This window comes from Lactuca serriola, chromosome 1, assembly GCF_051521515.1.
Source record: "Lactuca serriola cultivar US96UC23 chromosome 1, Lser_US96UC23_V15, whole genome shotgun sequence".
NCBI lineage: Eukaryota > Viridiplantae > Streptophyta > Magnoliopsida > Asterales > Asteraceae > Lactuca > Lactuca serriola.
Window position 1 is genome coordinate 72,097,130 of NC_136408.1, and position 7,262 is coordinate 72,104,391.

Consider the following 7,262-nt stretch of genomic DNA (forward strand, 5'->3'; position numbering starts at 1 on the left):
ATTGTTCCATTTTTTTTTATAAAAGTAATACGGTTGCATGTACTACAACATATACATCTTAGGATGCCATTGATATAGTTGATTATAAAACAACCTTAAGATCTCAATTTTCATATAATTCTTTGTCATGAACACCGAATTCATTGCATATTTTGTATCGATTCTTTATACACAAATCTACTTTTTAATTTAACTTTACTACGTTATTTATTTATGTGTGATAGGTGTGTGTCACACCTTTCTATTTTATGAAATAGTTTAAGAGGCCTTTTATTTTAATTGACCTGTACCCAAGCCTCAAGAAATATAAAACGCACGCTCTCAGCCCTACTCCGCCTGTCGCCGCCGGTAAAAAGGTAATCATGCCTTTTATTTAATCTATTATTATTTGTTATTTGTGGATTGTTAAAACTTGGTTATTTGTTGTTAATTGTCATATGTGAGTGCATAAAAAGTGACGAACAAACATGGGTAATGCCAAACTTTCAAAAAAAATTCGGTTATGTCCTAAGTCCATTTTTGTGTTCGCAAAAACCGCACATTTGTGCAAAAATTGTCATAATTGCCATATTTTCTGATTTTGCCATTTTATGGCATTAGGGGATGTTTGGTTATAGGATTAGAGTGCGTTTGGTTTGCTTGGTATATAACATGTTGCAATTTTTCCCGAAGATCGCATGCAGATAAAATTCCAACTTGAGAGATCCTGAACTTGATTCAATCGATAATCCAATTTTGAGTTTGAGTTTGAGTTTCAGTGTTATGTGAATGCAGTAATTGCCAACAAGAACACTAATTGGATCACAATTCATAATCCGTGAATTCACAATCCACAAGCAACAAACATGAGATCTTATGAAACAAAAATAGCCATTGAAACAACACAGTGACATAATCATCAATCATCAATCAATTTACATGTATATAAAAATCGTACAAGCAATAGTATTGTTAGAATCAAATCGAATTTGTTCTTCAAAATTTCATCAAACCTATATGTAGGCTCCTCGTGAATCTCCATCTTCATCAACACCAGAAAGCAAAACTCCATATGGCAACTCGCCTGTAAGCTCACCGAGGAGCCGCGATCAGAATCGAGCTAAAGAGGTTCCACCAAACTCCGACGACAGCAACCACAACAATCGTAATCACGATCAACGAAATGAGAACCAAATGATGGCCGAACTCGAAATCGAAATTGAAAACGATTAACGTTCGTATCCGGAGAAGAAGAGGAACGATTGGGCGGAGAATTAGGGTTAAGATGAAAATGAGAAGGGAGAGTAAAGGAGGAGAGGAAGTCGTCGAACCATGGACGGATTGAGAGGAGGATTTCAACGGTGGTGTTGGTAGCGTCGGCATCTGGTGTCATTGTGTGAGGGAAGGGGAATGGATTGGATAGGTAGTCATGGTCAGGTTAGAACCAAACATACCCCGATGCCATAGAAGGGTAAAATCGAAAAAGAGGGCAATTATGACAATTTTTGCGTAAATATACGGTTACTATGGACAAAAGAATGGACTTAGGACATAACCGAACATTTTCTGAAAATTTAGGGGGCTTTTATGGCATTAGCCCAACAAACATTCCTCAAAGACGCTGCTTTTTGTCGCCTCATGAGGTCGTTATATTCGAGGGAGTAGAGTTCCACAAATACACTAATACGAATGAGGGCATCCCCGGATTACTTTAAACTTTAAAGAGATACAAGTGTTGTCATTTGTCAATACCACAATAAATTGAAAATGTTCATATACACAAAAGTCAAAAAGGCCGAAGTTGAGACAACTTTCTCAAAGCTCAATCTACTTACCAGCAACACATGAGTACATGAGGCCATTAGTATGCACTCCTTTACACTTGGGCTTGGGTCAAGGGTCGTTAGTAGTTTTTGACTTATTTTTATGACGACATGAGGCTCTGGGATCTTTACATCAATTTGTAGATTTCTCAAAACTCTATGGATGGTAAGATGTTCCTTTTCATATTTTATAAAAGATAATAGATTCTAGAGTTTTTTTCTTGTTCCAAAATGTTTATGTAATCAAGAATTCTCATTAGGTCATGCCTTCTAGACTCGAATACAGAAGACTGAATAAGTACAACACCATTACGATAACTGAAAGATCATTTAGCAGGATAAAATAATATTGTATATGGAGATATCTACATGATTCTAGTAATTAAATGCATACAATATGTAGATAATCCTTGTATCCTTTTTTACTAACAATTTTGTTGTGCAATGCACATGAGAAAAAGAACTAAAAGGTAGAATCGATAGTAAGTTTTTAACATCTTGTATTTTGCAGAATAACCAATATAAATATACATAATTTAGGGGCTTTCTGATAGTTGCCAATTTAGTGAAGGAGTGACTGAGTAAGTAAGACTCAACCCTGAATTTGACTGAGTCAAAGGCATTTCAGAAGAATAGCAACAGAGGCACATAGCTAACATCTACAAGGTAACATTAGACATGCTTTTAAGTTTTAGAGTTCAAGAAGTTGCTTCTCATCTAACCTCATATTTGATTATTTGAAAGCTTGATGCAGAATCAGCAGAGTTCTTCTGAATCCTGTTCCTCCTGAAGAAGAACCACAAAGATCACAAGTTATACACAAAAAGATCCTTCACTAACCAGTAACCACAAAGCATGCTACTTTTTGCAAGGTGTTAAAGAATGAATCAGCCTACCTCTGTTACAAAATGTCCAAATCTGAATAATATACTCTGTGCCCAACATTCAAGCTTTCAGACTTCACCTCAACATCTCTCTCCAAACCCTTGTGGTTGTCAAACTCACAAAAACAATGTTACTGAAAGACAAAAACTGCCCTAACTTGAACATATCCCAACACCTTAAACAAGAATCCATGGTTTCAACATTCACCAGATGAGGGCGTATATTCAGTTACACCATCGCCATCAAAATCATTTCAATCAGAACCACAAGAACAGCTATAACCTCAACTGTTTATATATGTTAGTATGTTGTTGTACATGTATAATTGATTAATAGCAGTATATCAAGTGTGCAAAATGAAAAGACTCCGGATAAAAGGAATATCAAAAGGAGAATGATATTAAAAAGCCAACAAATATACAACTGTTGATTTGCTAATAGGATTAAAAGGGGAAATTCTACTATCTACCATGATGAAAACATTTCAGAAAACCTCTAACCCATAAAGAACGCCAGCATATTTCTCATGCCCACCGCTGCAAAGATCCCTAATCTTCTGAAAGGTGTGCCATGTCAGTAAGCTATCTGACCCGGCTTGATGAGATTTACCGACTGCCCTCTCTACCTCGAGGGTCTTAGCCACCCGATCCAAACCACCATAAAGACCTTCGCAATACCTCATCAGGTGCTTAACATCATACACCTTATCCCCAAAGAAAGTTTTCAAAAGCTCCATAAACAACGTCATTTCATCGGGTAAACCTCGCCCAGTCAAGATCTTAACCAAGTACCCGAAATCGTAAGCACTGTGAAACGTAACCCAGCTCACAAGCTCGTTACAGACCAACCCCGACGACATCATCAGCTCAGAGAATTTGACCGAGTCTATCCCGTAGTCGTGATTCTTCTGAAAATCAATCCCTTGTCGCTTCAGCAGCTCGATCGAGTCAGAAGCGTACTGATCCCGTGACGGATCAAAATCCTTGAAGTTGAACTCCCATATGAAACGGGTTTGGGAGTCGGTTTCGCCTAGATCGGGGAGGTTTCCGTTCGCATCGGTGAGGGTTAGACCGACCTGGATAAGTTTCAAGACATCAACATTAGATTTGAGGAGGAGGTAGTGGTCGGAAGGGGTCTGCTGACAGATGTAGTTGTAACCGGCGTTTGGGCGAACAACGACGCCCGGAAACTCCGTGTCCATTGAAACGTAAGGGTAATCGTCGATGATGGATTGAATTAAGCGAAATTCCGGTTCTAGGTTATAGGCCCACACAGATCGTATCACAATCGGTGGCGATGGTGATGAACAGCCCTTGCTAGACATGATAACGACCGTCGGATCTCCAGATCGATGTGAATTTTGGAGAGATCTGAGTATGACGATCTACAAAGGCGGTGATCGGCGGGCGGGCGCTAATGGTTGATTCGGATTAGGGTTCGTACAATAATATTTATAACCAGGTTGTGTGTGTGAGAGAGACAAGGGAAAAAAAGGACGTGTTTGAGTGAGTGGGGGAGGAGAGAGAGTATTGTTGCAGGATCTATAGAGAAATATAATAAATAAAATGATTTTGACCAAAATAACTATATTTGTTAATCACGTACAAACATATAACAAAAAGATTGTTCAGGGAGAATTAGAATCAGTTTGAAAGTATGTGAGTTTTTAAAGGGTTAATGGAGTATTATAAAACATTTCAGATTTTTACATTTCTTATGTTTAAATTGTTTTAAGAAATGATTTTTAAAGTCCTCATATCTTTTCAAAAACATTTGTATACCGTAATCTTGCGTTCGGATAACTGATAATTTTATCAGAAAACAAAAAGAAATAGCTTAACAAAATTTTGTATTAGGATCAAGCTTATAATTCTCACGTTCTTGTTTATGTCATTGTTTATGCGGTTGTGGGTGGTTTCAACATTACAACTTGAAAAGAGTATTAGATTTTTTTTCTCATGAGAAATATTGTTATATCTAATTTTTATTGGTTAAAATAATATCAAAATCTATTTATGGGGTGTTTAAAGATTGTTGCAGTGGAAAAATAGCAATCTAGGTTGGCATGACATCCTAAATTGTTTTCAAAATCAAAATAAAGCTCTCAAACTCGAATATGTGTTTGAATTTTACTTTTCATTTGATGTAATCAGTAATCTCGTTATATTAATTTGAGAATCAATTTGTCAAAGAAGTTATAAATATGAATTTTATAAGATATAAAAATCAATCACACATAAGGAATACGTGTCATAAAAAGTTTAAAGAGAAATCGGTTGAGTTTTAGCCAAAACTTTGTAAAGGAGAATCAAAGTACTACTCGATACAAAACTGATGGGTCACGCAGCACCATAAGAAGAGGACACATATCAACACCTGGGTGGTTCACGCGCAAGTTGTGCGGCACGCAGTGCACGACGTGCACCTAGAAATCTCCTGATAGCAGGCTTAGGTTGATCATTTCTCTCTCTCTCTCTCTCTCTCTCCCTCGATGTTTGTGTTACTGACTCCCAAGCGCATCTAGAGTTTTGAATTCTCAAATTCTACCCTACATCAACGGTTTCACATTTACAAGTGAGTTCACGACCCCATTTTCTAAACCTTTTTGAGGGGATACATGTTAAAATACAAATACAACACAGTTATTACTAATTGCATACGATTAGTTAGATAATTATGCACATAAAATTAGGATGATATTATGTCCGGTAGAAACTATGCCCAAACTTTTAAAGCTAATATTATGTCTAGTTGTAATACTAATTAACACTAATAGATAATATCATACCTACCTATTACGTTGGCCAGTTACCAAGAAACCTGATACTCTAGTTGTTATTATAACCGCCTGTAACATTCGTGGTTCGAGGTAATGCTAAATTATTTAATTTTTGTAATTAATTGTTGGATTATGAGAGTGATGTTGGACTATTTGAGTTGGGTCGTTAGTGAGTGGGCCGACTGAGGACGTACGTTGGGCGTAAGCTTGGTGTACGTGGGGCATAGTGGCAACATTAGATGCGGGGGTTGATGTGTGTACATGTAACATACACGAGCCGACCCAAAACCCTAATTTTTAGGGTTTAAGTCATATAAATACATCATTATGTCCCAAACCCTAGCCTCCTTACCAACCTCTCAAACTCATAACCCCTAGAAAGCCTAACATTCTTCATCCTTCTGTGATTTTGATCTTGTGAAGCCCATTTTGGTGGTTTGGAGCTTGGAAGGAAAAAGAAGAAGTTGGTGAAGAAGATTTTGTGTAGCTTGAGCTCAAGGATCTAAGATATCATCATCATTTAGTATTCATTTAAGGTAAAAAGCTCGCAACTTGCCTCATGTATGCTTAGATCTATGGTAATGGTGTTTTGGACTTTTTTGGTCCCAATAATGGATTTTTATGGTCCAAATCCATTTCTAAACTTAAGGTTGCCACCCTTAGTGCTATATGAGTCCCAAGGACAGAAAAGTTACCATCTTGAAGGTCTTATTGTGGCCATGCATGAGTTTTATTCATTTCTATGGAAGTTGGTTGCCATATTTCAAGTTCGGGTCCATTTGGTGGATTGCAATCCACCAAGTAATCGACTTTATGGGTTAAGACACTTTATTGGACTCATATCTATGTTTGAAGCTTAAGGTCTTAGGCGATTAAGCCTTTTTGGAGTTTATGGCTTAACAGGTTAATACGTTGGGCGTACAAGCCCGTACGTGCAGTGTACAAGCCATGCAAGCTGTACACTTAGCGTACAGAGGAGTACACCCCGCGTACTTACTGGATATGGGTTTTCGTCATTTGGGCCTCGATTTGGGCCGATCCATGGAATTTGTTATTATGGGGCATAATGGGCCATCAGAAGTCAATTATTGGGCTAAGGTATGTTGGGCTTAAGGGAAGGCCCATTTGAGGAGTTGGGCCTAATTTAGAAAATTAGGCTATAAATAGGCTTGGAAAAGCTAGATAGAATTAGACCATTGATGTTATGGATTTGGGCCTAGGTTATGGTCTGAATTAGATCAGGGGTAAAATGGTCATTTTACCCTAAGAAGGATTATTGAGTTTTGACTAAGTGTTATGTTCTACTGATAGCTCGGGGAGTCATCAAAGCAGCCGCTAGAGATTTATTACCGTAAGATTTTGTATTCATATTTGCAAGGTGAGTTTCCTCCTGTATGAATGGGTCGAAGGCACCAATGTCAGACCGTATATGTATGCTAGTATGTTCCGGACCAAGGTCAGATGTCGGGCAGTGCCCGGTGTAGGTTTATATGTTTCTGGATTCTGATCCGATGTCAGGCGGTGCCCGAGAAATGTTTGTATGATTGGTGTCTTCGTGATTCTTGCATGTGTATGTATTGTATGTTTCCGGATTACGGTCTGATGTCAGGCAATGCTCGAGGAATGTTTGTATGCTTCCGGATTTTGGTCCGATGTCGGGCGGGGCCTAAGGAATGTTTATATGTTTATGTTATGTGATTATTTATGAGTATTTGTCGATATGTTTATATGTATACCGAGATTTGCTCGATACCGGGTGCAGCCCGATGCTGGACTTTGTCTGATGTCGGGCGAGG

At 38.0% G+C, this 7,262-nt stretch overlaps 1 pseudogene; it reads right to left on the reverse strand.

Annotated features, from left to right (window-relative positions):
- Positions 1 to 3,068: 3,068 nt before the first annotated feature.
- Positions 3,069 to 4,210, reverse strand: LOC145092056 (putative CCR4-associated factor 1 homolog 11 pseudogene; annotated as a pseudogene).
- Between the last annotated feature and the right edge of the window lie 3,052 nt (positions 4,211 to 7,262).